The sequence below is a fragment of the Hemitrygon akajei genome, chromosome 20 (genome assembly GCF_048418815.1).
Source record: "Hemitrygon akajei chromosome 20, sHemAka1.3, whole genome shotgun sequence".
NCBI classification, from domain to species: Eukaryota; Metazoa; Chordata; class Chondrichthyes; order Myliobatiformes; family Dasyatidae; genus Hemitrygon; species Hemitrygon akajei.
Genome location: NC_133143.1, coordinates 55,045,521 through 55,060,272, shown reverse-complemented (window position 1 = coordinate 55,060,272; position 14,752 = coordinate 55,045,521).

The following is a 14,752-nucleotide window of genomic DNA, read 5'->3' as shown; positions in this document are numbered from 1 at the left end:
CTGTACTCTGGTTGATCTTTCATTGACCCTGTGATAGTCACCATCCTATAGATTTGCTGAGTATGCCTGCAGGAAGATGAATCTCAGGGTTGTATGTGCTAATGTATATGTACTTTGATAATAAAATTTACTTTGAACTTTGATTTGTGAAGCAAAAGAAATCCACAATTACACAAATAAAAAGTTTTCCAAGTCAAAGATCAGATCATGTTATTGAATGGTGGATTTACCATTGCTAAAGGCCAGATCTTTGACCTGGAAAAGTGGTGAAGAATTGGCGCATAGGAGGGTGATTGAAAATCTGGTTGAATGATGGCACAATAGCAACCTCTCAATCAACATCAGCAAAACCAAAGAACTGATTATCAACTAGAGGAGGAGAAAAATGGACGTTCATGAGGCGGTCCTCATCAGGGGATTAGAGGTGGGGAGAGTCAGTAATTTTAAATTTCTTTTATTTATCATTTCAGAGGATCTATCCTGGAACCAGCACATAAGTGTCATTACAAAGAAAGCTTCTTAGAAGTTTCGGCATGTCATCTAAAACTTTGGCAAACTTCTATAGGTGCACAGTGGAGAATACCCTGACTAATTGCATCATGGCCTGCCATGGAAATACCAATGACCAAAAACACAAAAGCCTACAATAAGTAATGGCTACACCCCAGTCCATCACAGGAAAAGCCCTCCCCACCATTGATCACATCTACAAGGGGTGCTGCCACAAGAAAGGAGCATCCATCATCAAGGATCCCTTCTGTTCTTTTTTCTCTCTGCTGCTATCAGGAAGAAGGTCCCACACCACCAGGTTTACGAACTTCAGCCATCAGGCTCCTGAACCTGCATGGATAACTTCACACAGCTCAGCAATGAACTGATCCTACAACCTACGGTCTCAGTTTCAATGAATCTACAACTCATCTTCTCAATATTATTTCTGATTTATTTATTTTTGTATTTGCAAAGTTTGTCATCTTTGCACATTGGTTGCTTGTCGATTTTTGTTGCGTGTATTTTTTCATTGATTCTATTGTGTTCCTTTGTATCTTCCATGAATGTATGCAAGAATATGAATCTCAGGTAGTATATGGTGACATGTATGTACTTCAATAATAAATTTACTTTGAACTTTGCATTCCTTTGCAGTTTATTTGACCTACAAACCTAGTGGCAAGAAATATTAGAACCACCAGCAAAAGGTCAAATCAAATGATATAATGAATATCTATTGCCTCTTTTGGAAAGTGTATTTTTATTATATCACCACAATTTTAAACGCAAGGTGGTGAGATGCAGAGTTTCTTCAGAATTCATATTGATATACCTTACTTTCTTCTGATATGCATTTTGCAATAGATCGAGTTAGCAATTTCTAGTTTAATTGTAACTTAGTAGATATTGGGATGAAAAGCAGAGGGCAGTCACATCACATTTGTACTTACTTAACACCATCAAAATTGGTTCATGTCAATGTGAAACCCATTTAAGATCAAAATGAAACATTTCCAATCTCATAATGTGCTAGATTGCTTAGTTATTGCCATCCATGCAAAGCAAGACCTCATCAAAAGAAAAGATACACGAAGGTCCCATCTTTCCATTAAAAAAATTCAAAAGCTTTTTTCCACTGAAAGAACCCATTTTGTGAGATGATTTAGCTCAAGGTCTGCTGGGAGTAACCCTTGACATGAAGTGTCGGAGTTTTATTCGTAAAATCATACATCAATTATTTACTGTCAACGCAGATTGTATAAATGTAGAAAATTACTGGGGATGATATTTTCTCTCAGGCAGAAAGAATGTGATACAGAAGATACATCCCACCTAATGTGCTGTCCCTCTGTCCACAGGCCAGAATTATTTATGTATTAGGAAACAGTGAGTGAGGGCAAAAAAAAAGGCAGATACATTATTTTAAACCTTTCATAACACCAATAAATATTTTATATCAAATAAATAAAGAATGTTTGACTTGTTTAGAGGACAGCTGTAGCTGTACGGTTCAATGCTTTCTTATACCCAGGGGATGCTAAGCATACCCCACAGTAAAGCCCCCATTCCTTTTAAATCATCCACTTAATTCTGTGCAGGAAGGGAACGAGTCCAGGTGAGCAACCATAGCTGTTCAATTGCTTTGCTTAGAGGGATTTTATCACCTACATGTTGTTGCCAGTTCTTTGCTAATTTAACCTGAGCTTTAATTTGATTTTCAGAGTAATGGGGGCATTTCCTATACATATGCAGGAACGCACTCACGCTTGGTAGCCATCTCTTGAAAGTAAATTTATGATAGGATGGTACAATCATTTGTACAGGAGACTTGAGACCCCAGCACAATGGTTGTTCTTACCCAGACTTGAACTCCTGATCTTCATGAAGCGCCTCGACAATTGAGGCATTTTATGTGTTTATATATTCATTGGCCACTTTATTAGGTACACCTGTACACCTGCTCATTAACGCAAATATCAAATCAGCCAAACATGGCAAAAACTCAATGCATTAAAGCATGCAGACATGGTCAAGAATTTCAGTTGTGGTTCAGACCAAACATCAGAAAGGGAAAGAAATGTGACTTCAACTGTGGAATGGTTGTTGGTGGCAGATGGGGTGGTTTGGGTATCTCAGAAAATGCTGATCTCCTGAGATTTTCACCCACAACAGTCTCTAGAGTTTACATAGAATCGTTCAAAAAACAAAATACATCCAGTAAGCGGCAATTCTGTGGGCAAAAAATCCTTCTTAATGTGAGAGGTCAGAGGAGAATGGCCAGACTGGTTCAATCTGACAGGAAGGAGGCAGTCACTCAATAAGCCTGCGCTACAACATTTGTTTAAGAGGACGCTGGTGGAGCTCAGAAAGTGCTTGCTGGTAGTAAATTAAACAACCAAATACTTCATTAATTACACTTCTTTCTTCTAAATGATCACTGCAAACAACAAACTAGCTTCCCTGTTGGAGTTGAGCTTTTGAACCACCTGTAATTTTGCAGCGGGAACTGAAGTCTTTAAAGTGCAGGACGGCTGCGATGTGATGTGTACGGGCTGAATCAAGGCATTGGTGTCTGGGCTGGAGGGTGGAGAATGAGCCAATATTTGGCCATTCCTGGAGCAAACTTGGAGGTGTTTTGATTCAGCAGAACTGAGGCGAACCGAGCGGAGGCATTGCAAAGTCAAGGTGGCAGGGTCTGGAACTGGGGCTGAGAGTAAGGAAAGGCCTAAGGTTTGATCAATTTAAGCGCCGAGCCAAATTGAAAAAGTTGGGCACGGGCCAAATTGAGGTGGCAGGGAACCAGCCCGAGAGCAAAGTCTGTATGATTTAAGTGTCAGGCCAGATTGAAAAGCATAGGGTGCCAGGGCCAGAAACAAGGCACGGGTAGTTCAAATTGCTGCTCCACGAGGCTTACTCGTCACCACACTGACTTCAACTCATTACTCTGTGAGGTTTATTCATCTCTGCACTGAATGGTGGCGGTGGCCTGCAACTATCACAATATGAACTCACTTTTGTGAAACTTCATTTCTGTATGCTATTTGCTTACTTTTATTGCTTTTGCACGTTTTTCTACACATTGGGCGTTTGACGGTCTTCTTTTGTTCTACTGGGTTTCTTTGCTTTGTGGCTGCCTGTAAGAAGACGAATCTCAAGATTGTACAAAGCATACATACCTTGATAATAAATGTACTTTGACTTTGACTACAACCAAGGTGTGCAGAAGAGCAATTCTGGATATACAGCACGTTGACCCTTGAAGTGGATGGATGATAGCAACAGAAGATCACTCCAAGTTCCACTCCTGTGGTCACTTTATAAGGCACGATATACATATTCCACCTGCACAACCTTTCTGAAACCTACTATTATCAGGTAGCAGACAATTTGGCATCTTTGACCATCCCTCTAGTAACTCAAAAAATATTTCACCAATTGCGGCCATTCTTCTTGAGTGAGCCAGTCTTTAGAGTGGCTTTGGCTCATCAGACTTATTTGAGATCAGGTCTGGGCGAGGTGGAATGTCTTGTAATTTACTCTCTCTCTGTTCTTATTTGTTCATTCCTCATCTATTAGTGCATAGTGTAGTGAGTATGGCTCCAGGGGCAGTGTTTTCTACTGTGTGGGAGATGTGGGAAGTTGGGCAGACCTCCAGTCTCCCAGATAAACACATCTGCACCAGGTGCACCTGCAGCTCCTGAGAGAAGGTATTAAGGAACTGGAGCTGTAGCTTGATGACGACTCATAGAGAAGAATGAGGAGCTGATAGATAGGAGCTACAGGGAGGTAGTTACCCCTAAGTTGCAGAAGACAGGGTGACTGTAATGAGAAGGACAGGAACTGCACAACCATTGCAGAGTACACCTGTGGCCATTCCTCTCAATAATAAGTATATAACTTTAGATAGATAGATAGATAGATAGATAGATAGATAGATACTTTATTCATCCCCATGGGGAAATTCAACTTTTTTTCCAATGTCCCATACACTTGTTGTAGCAAAACTAATTACATACAATACTTAACTCCGTAAAAAAAAAATGATATGCATCTGAATCACTATCTCAAAAAGCATTAATAATAGCTTTTAAAAAGTTCTTAAGTCCTGTCGGTAGAATTGTAAAGCCTAATGGCATTGGGGAGTATTGACCTCTTCATCCTGTCTGAGGAGCATCGATAGTAACCTGTCGCTGAAACTGCTTCTCTGTCTCTGGATGGTGCTATGTAGAGGATGTTCAGAGTTATCCATAATTGACCGTAGCCTACTCAGTGCCCTTCGCTCAGCTACCGATGTTAAACCCTCCAGTACTTTGCCCACGACAGAGCCCGCCTTCCTTACCAGCTTATTAAGATGTGAGGCATCCCTCTTCTTAATGCTTCCTCCCCAACACGCCGCCACAAAGAAGAGGGCGCTCTCCACAACTGACCTATAGAACATCTTCAGCATCTCACTACAGACATTGAATGACGCCAACCTTCTTAGGAAGTACTTGGACCTACCAGGGTGGAGCCACAGTGACCAGGTCTGCTGCTGTGGCTCAGAAGAGCAGAGAGGTGAAGAGGACGGCAGTGTTGATAGGAGATTCCTTAGTCAGAGGAACAGGGATGAGGTATTGTGGGTGCGATAGAGACACCCGGATGGTATGTTGCCTCCATGGGGCTAGGATCAGGGATGTTGTGGATTGTGTCCATGGCATTCTCAAGGGAAGGGTAAGCAGCCAGAAGTCTTAGTACATATTGGCACCAATGGCATATGTAGGCAAGGTGAGGAGGTCCTGAAGAGAGATTTTAGAGAGTCAGGTACAAAGCTGAGAAACAGGACCTCCTGGATAGAAACCTCTGGATTGTTACCTGTGCCAAGTGCCAGAGAGGGTAAGAATAGGATGATTTGGCAGGTCAATATGTAGCTGAGGAACTGGTGCAGGGAGCAGGGGTTCAGATTTATGGATCATTGGGATCTTCTAGGAAATGTATGTCCTGTACAAAAAGGGGACCAATATTCTTGCAGGCAGGTTGGCTAGAAATGTTGGGTGGGTTTAAACGAATTTGGCAGGGGGATGGGAATTAGAGTGATGAAGATGAGGTAGTGATGAAGTTGAGACTTTAGAAAGCACTGGTGAGGCCTCACTTAGAGTATTGTTATCTCAGAAGGGATGTGGTGAAACTGGAGAGGGTTCATATGAGGTTCACAAAATTTTTTCAGGGATTAAATGTTTTATCATACGAAGAGTATTTGACGGCTCTGGGCCTGTATTCACTGTAATTTTTAAGAATGTGTGTGACTTAATTTAAACCTATGGAATGGTGAAAGGCTTTCATAGAGTGGATGTGGAGAGGATGTTTCCTATGGTGGGAGTGTCTAAGACTAGAGGGCACAGTCTCAAAATAAAGGGGCATCCTTTTCGAACGGAGATGAGGAGGAATTTCTTTAGCCAGAGAGTGGCGAATCTGTGGAATTTGTCGCCACAGACAGCTGTGGAGGCTAACTTTTTTTGTATATTTAAGGCAGAGGTTGATAGATTCTTGATTGGTCAGGGCATAAAGGGATACAGCAGGAAGGCAGGAAAACGGGGCTGAGAGGAAAAATGGATCCGCCATGATGAAATGGGGGAGCAGACTCAATGGGCAAAATTGCCTAATTCTGCTCCTGTATTTATGGTCTTGTGGTCTTAATTCCTAAACTCTCAACATCCATTATTTTCATCTAAAGATGAGAGACGTTCCCTTTACCTACCCTTCTTTATCTTCACTACACAAAATTATGCGAAAATGAAATTATATAACAAATGTTTCTGGAATGTTCGGTTTCATTAGCATTAATAAATAAGCACTCATTTGTGACAGAGTTGCAATAATAATCTTTAATATTCGCCAGGTAGCTAATGAGCCTTTTAATCCATCATTTATGTGGAAAACTTTGCTAGCGTGAAAATAGCTGAATGTGCAATTTTTGCAGACATGGCTCAATATTTGAGAAATGACCAGATTTAACAGAGAGGGTGTGCAAGTATTCTGATTTACACTGTATGTTTTATCATACAGTGGACTTTTGTACAATCTATGTAACTGACTTTGATGAAGGGACCCGTGGTATAGAGTCATGGAGTACTGCAGCGCAGAAACAGGACCTTCAGCCCATCCAGTCTGTGCTACCTGATCTTCTGTCTAGTCCCATCCACCTGCATTCAGACCATATCTCTCCAAATCCCTCTTATCAATGGACCTAACCAAACTTATCTTAAGCGTTACAATTGAACCCACATCAACCTCTTCCACTGGCAGCTTGTTCCACATTTGCATGAAGAAGTGAAAAAGTTTCTCCTCAGTTTCCTCCTGAATATTGCGCCTTTTGTCCTAAACTTAGGGTTATTAAGTATGACTATTAAGTATTGCTGCTTAATTTGCTGACGATGCAAAGTAGAAATGTAAGATATGAGCAGGACTTCAGGAACCTTCAAAGGTATATTGATAAATGAATGGATAAAGTTCTAGCATCTGCAGTATTACCTGGGATCAGGTGAAGGTGCCCAATTTTAAAAGAACACTTTACCCAAATGCTGACAAATTGCAGAGCTCTGAACTGCAGAGAGATCTGGATGTTGCAGTGTATAGTTCATAAACTAGAGTGCAAATGCAGCAAGAAATTCAGATGGCTACTTACCTGATTATTATTGCTTATTGTGAGGTGATTTAGTGTATTGATCACCTTATATAAGGGACACAGCAAATGCATTGGAAGATTCAGCAAAGGTATTCAGAGAAATAAATTGATACCTGGAATAGACAGATTATCTTATGAAGAAGGACTGCACAAGTCTTGTATCTACCTGAGTTTAGAAAGTGAGAGCAACAGGAAAGATCCTGTAGAGAGCAGGTGAGCGATGATTGATAAGTTTGTGGCCTAAGGTAGAAGGAGTCAATTTTAGAAAACCTAGCACATTTATTTTTCAACATAGTCCCCTCCTACATTTACACACTTACATGCAGCTTAATGTGAAAAAGACTAAGGAGCTGGTGGTGGACCTGAGGAGGGCCAAGGCACCGGTGACCCCTGTCTCCATCCAAAGAGTCAGTGTGGACATGGTGGAGGATTACAAGTATCTGGGGATACGAATTGACAATAAATTGGACTGGTCAAAGAACACTGAGGCTGTCTACAAGGAGGGTCAAAGCCGTCTCTATTTCCTAAGGAGACTGAGGTCCTTTAACATCTGCCGGACGATGCTGAGGATGTTCTACGAGTGTGTGGGGTGCCAGTACTATCATGTTTGCTGTTGTGTGCTGGGGCAGCAGGCTGAGGGTAGCAGACACCAACAGAATGAACAAACTCATTCCCAGTGATGTTGTGGGGGTGGAACTGGACTCTCTGATGGTTGTGTCTGAAAAGAGGATGCTGTCCAAGTTGTATGTCATTTTGGACAATGACTCCCATCCACTCCATAATGTACTGGTTAGGCACAGGAGTACATTCAGCCAGAGACTCATTCCACCGAGATGTAACACTGAGCGTCATAGTAAGTCATTCCTGCCTGTGGCCATCAAATTTTACAACTCCTCCCTCGGAGTGTCAGACACTCTGAGCCAATAGGCTGGTCCTGGACTTATTTCCACTTGGCATAATTTACTTATTATCATTTAATTATTTCTGGTTTTATTTTGCTATATTTCTACTCTATTCTTGGTTGGTGCAAATGTAACGAAACCCAATTTCCCTCGGGATCAATAAAGTATGTCTGTCTGTCTGTAAGTCCAGCGGTCATGGACCATACGGATCTTGGACCTCCAGAAAGTATACATAGCAGGGGTAATTGATAAATTCGTGGCCTAAGGTAGAAGGAGATGAGTTATTAACTTCAAAATTTCTGCATAATCACTCAAAGAGTTGACCTGCATGTACATGTAACGAGAGCTGTATAACTCCTTTCCTTCTATGTTAGGCTTGAACTTATCAATCACCCATCTGTGGACACTTTCTGGAGGTCCAAGATCCGTATGCTCCACGACCGCTGGATTAAGTGTGTAAATGTAGGAGGGGACTATGTTGAAAAATAAATGTGCTAGGTTTTCTAAAATGGACTCCTTCTACCTTAGGCCACGAACATATCAATCACCCCTCGTATATGTAAAGAGGATATTTCCTTGTGTGGAAGAATTTAAAAGTCACCCTGTCACAGACATTCTTTTTTGTTTTATTTTCTTATCTCCTTCCTCTGCTCCTTAAAGCTGATTCATTTATTCTCCAAATCTCTTCCCAGTTCTGAGGAAATGTCATTAGGCTGAAACACAACCTTCTATACTGGCTATCTCCCTTCTTTCTTTCCTTACTGATGAAGGGTCTTGACTTCGGCTGTCCATTTCCTCCATAGATGCTGCCTGAGCCATTGAGCTCCTCCAGCTTTTTGCGTGTTGCTCCAGAACTTCAGCATTTGCAGACTTTTGTGTCTCCAGCCTGAAACATCTCTTCATGGATGCTGCCTAGCCTGCTGAGTATTTCTAGCATTCTATGTTTATACTGTTATTGTTCATACTTATTTCAAGGAGATGCATGGAAAACCAGCTGTGTTGGTTAATCGACAGAAGTTATAAGGAGATGACCAAGACAATGGTAACTTACTATTTATCCCATGGACAATCAATAATAACAGTTGGACTTTTCTAGAATTTCCCAATGCCTAGCCCAGCATCATTGCAGTCACATATTGTTTATGATCCTTTCATGAATCTCACGTTGGAATCAAACAGTGAGATAAATACATCATAGAAACAGACCCTTTTGTCCACTGAGTCCATTCCAATCAACAAGAACTTCTCACTCAATGTCAGCAAGAGACATCGAGTCAGCAATGTCTCAGCTGATTATTAACTGCAGGCGGAGGAAATCAGAAGTCTATGAGTCAGTCCTCATCGTGGATCAGAGGTAGAGAAGGTCTGCAACTTTTAATTGCTTGGTGTTATCATTTCAGAAGGTCTGTCCTCGGTCCAGCATGTAAGTGCCATCACAAAGAAAGTACAGCAGCACCTCTACTTCCTTAGAAGTTTGCGAAGATTTGGTATGTCATGCAAAACTATGACAAACTTCTACAGATGTGTGGTGGAGAGTATATTATCTGTTGCATCACAGCCTGGCATGGAAACACCAATGCCCTTGAACGGAAAAGCCTACAGAGGTAGTGAATGTAACCCAGTCCATTACGGGAAAAGCCCTCCCCAGCATTGAGTACATCTACAAACGTACATGGAGCACTGTCACGGAAAAGCAGCATCAAACATCAAGGACCCCCACCATCTAGGGTATGCTCCCTTCCATTGCTGCCATCAGGAGGTGGTACAGGAGCCTCACCACATGACTCAGGAACAGTTATTACCTCTCAGACATCAGACCCTTAAAGCAGAGGGGATAACTTCACCCATCCCAACACTGAACAGTTTCCACAACCTAATGATTCACTTTCAAGGACTCTTCATCTCATATTCTCAATATGTACTGCTTGTTTATTGTTTTGTTTTTATTTTTGTATTTGTATTTACTATGAATACCTGTAAAAAAGTGAATCTCAGGGTCGTATACGTGACATATATGTACTTTAGTAATACATTCACTTTGAACCTTTGAACTTTATATTTTATTGTCCCCACATTTTTAACAACTCCCCCCGGATTCTACAACTCAACTGAGGTAGTCTGGGGCAATTTACTCTGGCCAACTACCTACCAACTTGAATGTCTTTGGGATGTGGAAGGTAGTGACATACCTGGAGGAACCTCTTGTGGTCACAGCAAGAACATGCTAACTGCACAAAAAACAGCGCCTGAGATCAGGATTAAACTTGGTCTCTAGTACAGTGAGACAGTCATTCCAAATAGTTGCTCTATGTTGCCACCAAAATACCTTCTATATTTTTCCCAACAACAACAATAAAGATAAGGATTAGATTTAGTTATCACATGTACACCGAAACATTGAAATATACAGTGAGGCACAGGAGTATATTCATTCAGCCAGAGACTCATTCCACCGAGATGTAACACTGAGCGTCATAGGAAGTCATTCCTACCTGTGGCCATCAAACTTTACAACTCCTCCCTCAGAGAGTCAGATACCCTGAGCCAATAGTCTGGTCCTGGACTTATTTCCACTGGGCATGATTAACTTATTATTATTTATTTATGGTTTTATATTGCTATATTTCTTCACTATTCTTGGTTGGTGCGGCTGTAAAGAAAACCAATTTCCCTCGGGATCAATAAAGTATGTCTGTCTGTCTGATGTGTGTCATTTTGTGTCAACAAGTAGCACAGTCCAAGAACTGTGCTGGGGGCAGCCACAAGAGTTGCCATGTTTTTGGTGACAACAACCCATCCCCACAACTTACTAACCCGAACCATACCTCTTTGGAATGTTTACTCTGGGTGAAGCACCCAGAGTAAACACATGCAGTCATGGGGAGAATGTAGAAACTCCTCACAGAGTGCAATGGGAATTGAACCCCGATCGATAATCTCCAATGTTGTAAAGCATTGTGCTAAATGCTACACTAATGTGTCATTCTATAATATTTAGTATTTCCATTTAATAGCAATTCCTTGTAGCTAATTACATGAAAGGATAGAAAAGCACAAGTTGTGCCTCTGATAGATTCCATTTGCAAAAACTTCACTATGAAGCTCCAACCCATGCCCCACTTGTTTGGACAAATGCCAAACGCAACCCAGACATGCCAAAGTTATAAGCTTGTATTGATACATTCGGAGGACACTGCACAAATTAACAGCACACTGATGATGTCTCCTCGTATGGTGACGAAATGTTTGCAAAATGAATTGCCAATATCAGAGAACAACTCAACCTTGGTATACATAAGAATTCTATCCAGCCAAAATATCATGCACCATATTATTCTGTCCAGTAAACTCTATCCAGTAATTTCTGTCTGAGTTAGCCACTAATAAGAGCAGGAGAAAGAAAATTAGTAAAAGAAAGCAATAAATAAAAGACGCATATGTGATGGTGCAATTATTGATCCACCTTCATAAGATGCTGGAGTCATATTTTAATTCTAATCAAGGTGAGCTTCTAATGACCTTATCAACACAGTAAACAAGTTAAGCTCCCTGAATAAGCATAACCTCACTTATATCGGTTTCCTCTCTAGAGTAATGTCAGTAAGTAGAATACTGCATAGACGAGGTGCTTATAATCACCGGTGCATCCAATTGGAAGTGTAGACATCATGCTGGAGTCACAGACAGAAAGCCTATTTCTAAAATAATGCAGATTCTTTCCTGGTCTTCAGCAGCTAGAAATGGAGCTCAAGTTTAACATAAACTGAAGAGATTCTTCACGACACAGAAACCGGCATAAGCACCGGCCTGATAAGCCTATAAGGCTCGGGACAGCCTTTAACTTTTAACAGGAGATTCCGCAGATGCTGGAAGTTCAGAGTAACACTCACAAAATGCTGGAGGAACTGAACAAGTCAGGCAGCATCTATAGAGAGAAATTAGGAGCATATGCTGGCGGGTTACAGGTGAAACTATGTCAGGGGAAAAGTGGATGGGTAGGGGTTGGGATGGGTGAGGGCGGAATGAAGCAAGAATCTGTGAGGTGATAGGTTGAAAAGGTAAGGGGCTGAAGAAGAAGGAATCTGATAGGAGAGGAGAGTGGACAAAAAATTGACCTGGTATTTAGAGGTAGAGGATTATGGTACAAGGTCATCTCTGTGATTGGAAGCCTTCATTCTGTTCTGGGATCCTGCTAGTTATATCCACTGATCAGGAGGTAGGAGAGGAGAGAAATAATCTTGTCTTTGGGATATGTGGTCACAATGTAAGTCACTTGTGTGATTAAATGGGCAATCTGATTTCTCCAAGATTCTGTTGTGCTGCAACACGGAAGATCCTGCAGATGTTCAAAATCCAGAGCAACACGTTACAAAATGTTAGAGAAACCCAGCAGGTCAGACAGTGTCTATAGGGAGAAATAATCAGTCAACGGTCCAGGCCGAGACCCTTCATCAAGACCGGAAAGTAAGCGGGAAAAGCCAATATAAGAAGGTGAGGGGGAGAGGAAGGAGTACATGCTAGCAGGTACTCAAGTGAAGTTTGTAGTACTTTATTTTGCATGTTTACATTAATACCAGACCCAAAAGCTTGGAATGGAAGACATCCATACTTAAAGGAGGCCTGGCTATAGAAACATCTTTACTATTACCTGTTACATGGGCATGGCAGTGGACAAACCCACTTCACAATAATGTTGCCCTACAGTACAAAACTAGCACTACACACACAACTTCTCTTAACAGAAATTAATCCAATTGATGTGGTACTGGTGTTTATTTGTTTTATTCATTTGGCGATACAGCTCAGTAACTGGGCCCTTCCAGCCCAACGAACCCACAGCGCCCAATTACACCCATGTGACCAATTATCTACTAACCTGTAAATCTTCGGAATGGAGGGCTGTGTAGGACAGGAGGTGTGCTGCCTTTATGGCAGTTATTTAGTTTATAATATTTTCGCTTAGTAATTTGTTAGCATTTTTTAGTTAAAGGTAGGATTGTTTAAGTAAATTCATTTGTCTGTAATATATCGCGGCTGCGACGACGTCACATCCGGTTTCGCCGCGTCTTGTGAGAAAATACCGGTTTGGGATAAACGCAAGGGGGGGGGGTCACTCACATGTGGCGCCACAGCGCTGGTTAAGTTCTCTACGCACCAAAAACACAGTGAAAGCAACGCTGTAAGTCATTAGATAATCGATATGTTGAATTAAAATGTTAACGCCGATTCTGTTAAAAGTAACGACGGTCGATAAGGTTTATGTTTTCATTAGTTAAAGAGTCGGGATAGTTTGTGTTGAAGTGTATTTAAAGCAGTCAATGGAGCAGGTAGATTCTGACTGTATGCTGCACTTTAATGTAATGTAGTTATTGTAGTTTTACCTTTGCAAGTATTCACGATGTAAATGTGATATTTAGAAGGAAACAAATACTGTACCAATCTTGTATTGTTTTATCAACAGTTTTCACCATATGTTAATGTGAAGAGTGAACAGTAAATGGTTAATCTTACTGTGACCTTGTTTTCATTGACTCCGGTTTAACTCGACGTTTAATTCGGGTCCATTACACCCGAGCGAGAACGTTACAGTGAAAAAGCGGCATTATCAGGTGTTTAAAGTGCAGCAATGTCAACTCGGTCCAGCATCAAGTCGTTGCCAAAGTCGTTGCCATCCTGCGAAAGGTGCAGTAGGGCATCAAGTAAGGCCATCCAAGCAAGAGCTAAAGCAGAACTCGCCAATGTGCGAGCGTGCTTTGCCAAACAAGAATTAGAAGTAAAAATGAAATTGGCTGCCAGAGAAGCCAAAAACCAGAAGGAAGAGTTTGCCAGAGAAGCCGAAAACGAGTTGGAAAGAAAAAGGGTAGAGGCAAAGTTAGAACTGCTGAAACTAGAACGAGAAGCAGCAGCTGCCAGGGTGGAAGCAGGGTTAATAGAAGATGCTGAAGAAATGCATGATCCGGTTGACAGAAAATCTACTTCAGAAAAGATTGGGTTGGAACGCACAAGAGACTATGTCCAATCTCAAACAAGCTGGAAGATTCGTTCTTCCGCTCCACACTCATTAGATAACGTCCAACTTCATGAGAAGTCTCAGAGAGGCCCGACCGCACCACATCCATCCGAGGAAATCAATTTACGCGTGCAACTCCGCGACGAATCCAGGAATGAAAGGGCTCACGACAAGTACTTCTCGACACCAAACTTACCAGATTTGGGGAGAAGAGAGGCAAAGACCGAGTCCAGACCAGCAAATTCCATAACAGATGTACGCCCTCAGTCGTGTACCTGCAGACATGTTCCCTCAGCCCGCATGCCACTTGCAGACGAACCCGTAGCACGGTATTTCGCACAACGGGATCTCGTCACTTCAGGACTATACCAGTTCGACGATAAACCTGAAAATTACCAGGCATGGCACTCCACATTCACCAACGCTATCGACGGAGTCCAGCTCAGAGCAACCCAGGAGTTGGATCTTATGGCAAAATGGCTGGGAAAAGAATCATGTGAACAGGTGAGACGCATACATTCAGTGTACATCAACAAACCCGAGCTAGCATTGAAGAAAGCATGGGAGAGACTTCAGAAGGGCTATGGAGCCCCCGAAATTATTGAAGCGGCGCTATGCCAACATTTGGGAAATTTTCCTAAGGTGTCAGCCAAGGACCACACCAAGCTAAGAGAATTCGGAGATTTA